The sequence below is a fragment of the Gekko japonicus genome, unplaced genomic scaffold (assembly GCF_001447785.1).
Source record: "Gekko japonicus isolate JY-2015 unplaced genomic scaffold, Gekko_japonicus_V1.1 scaffold1100, whole genome shotgun sequence".
Taxonomy (NCBI): Eukaryota; Metazoa; Chordata; class Lepidosauria; order Squamata; family Gekkonidae; genus Gekko; species Gekko japonicus.
The window spans coordinates 309546-311553 of NW_015164220.1; positions in this window are offsets into that span (position 1 = coordinate 309546).

Consider the following 2008-nt stretch of genomic DNA (forward strand, 5'->3'; position numbering starts at 1 on the left):
CGACCCTGATGCTGGGAAAGATTGAAGGTCGAAGAAGACGGGGACGGCAAAGGATGAGATGGCTAGACAGTGTCATAGATGCAACGAACATGAAATTGAGCCAACTTCAGAGGACGGCGGAAGACAGGAGGGCCTGGCGGGATCTTGTCCATGGGGTCGCGAAGAGTCGGACTCGACTGTGTGACTGAACAACAAAAATTTGCACTTTTCCCTCCCAGTTGAGACAATGTGGAGTGAATGCTAGATGAAGAATTGCCCGTAGAGGCGTGAATCATAGAGTTGGAAGGGACCTCCTGGGTCATCTAGACCAACCCCCGGCACAATGCAGGGAATTCACAAATACCTCCCCCTCCACACCCACAGTGAGTGCAGTTCCATGCCCAGAAGATGGCTAAAAACCTCCAGAAACTCCAGCCAAACTAGCCTGGAGAATAATTGCTTCCTGACCCCAAAGGGGCGACTGGCACTTCTCTGGGCATGTAAGAAAGAGCCGCGAGAACTAAGCACTGAGGCCACCCTTCCTGCCCTCCCTTCTCATGATCTGCCTCAGTTCATACAATCGGCATTGCTGTCAGATGGACATCTCGCCTCCAGTGTTCCCTCTAAGCTGAGTTAGTGTGAGCCGGCTCACAGTTTTTCGCCTTTGCTCAGGAAGGAGGGCTCCAGAGCAAACTAATTTATGCAGCCGCCAAATCGCTTGCTCACAGCTTTGATGACAGCAGCTCACAAAGTGGAATCTTTGCTCACAAGACTCCACAGCTTAGAGGGAACACTGCTCGCCTCTGTTCGAAAACCTCCTGTTCCGCTGAGGGCAGTAAGTAAATCTCGCAAGAGGTGTATTGCGAAACAGGTAAACTTACATTTATTCAAGTAGAACAAAGTCTGGTTCAGTGGCACCCTTAAAAGGAACAGAGTTAAATTCTGAATATAAGCTCTTGTCCACATGCACACTTCTTCAGATAATCTGACTGTGCCTGAGGAAGTGTGCGTGCACACGAAGGTTTATACCCAGAATTCAACTTTGTTGGTCTTAAAGGTGCCACTGGACTCAGACTTTGTCCTCTTGCTTCAGACCAACACAGCTTATTTAAGTAGATCCAGTTCACATTCAGGTTGCAGTCAAAAGGAGAGAAAGAAGCTTAATCTAAGGAGTGCTTTCCCTATCACAAATGGCCAGCTAACCCAGCGTCATGTGTATAGGAGTATGAGGGCGTTGTCCCTACAGGAGAGACCTGCAGAGACATGTGTCTCTGTGGAAGACACCCGGAAGTGACATAGGCACATCGGTGGCGTTGGGGCAGGACACTTTGGTTTTTGGGCATAGCTCTATGGTTTGGGCGATTTTACCATAGAGTTTTGCTCCAAGACCAGAGCACTGTCCCCAGTGCCCTCTTCCGGGTGATGTAGGCACAGTGCACGACGTCACTTCCAGTGACATCGGCACATCAAGGGGAACATTGTTTCCAGCTCCCAAAGTGTCCCCCCACCCCCCACTGGCATGTCAAAGGGACCTGGCGACCCCATGTCTAACAAACACATGTATAGACCACACACGGCAACAAAGGCCTTTGCCGATATCGGAATGATTTGTCTTGGGGTTAAAGATAGAGGTTCCCCTTACTCGAAAGCCAGTCAAATCCGACTCTAGGGATGCGGTGCTCAACTCGGTTTCCAAGCCGAAGAGCCAGCGCTGTCCGAAGACATCTCCATGGTCATGTGGCCGGCATGACTAGACGCCGAGGCGTACGGAACGCTGTTACCTTCCCACAGAAGCAGTACCTATTTATCTGCTTGCAATTTCTTGATTTCTAGCTGCTAGGCAGGCAGGAGCCGGGGCCAGACGACGGGAGCTCACTCCGTCACGTGGCACTCGGGTCTCGAACTGCCGAACTACAGACCTTCTGGTCTGCAGCGTCAGCGTCTTAACCACTTGAGCCACCGCGGCCCCTAGTCTTGGGGTTGCATGATGATTATTTTTAATTTATTATCGCATTTTAGGTTTCAGTCT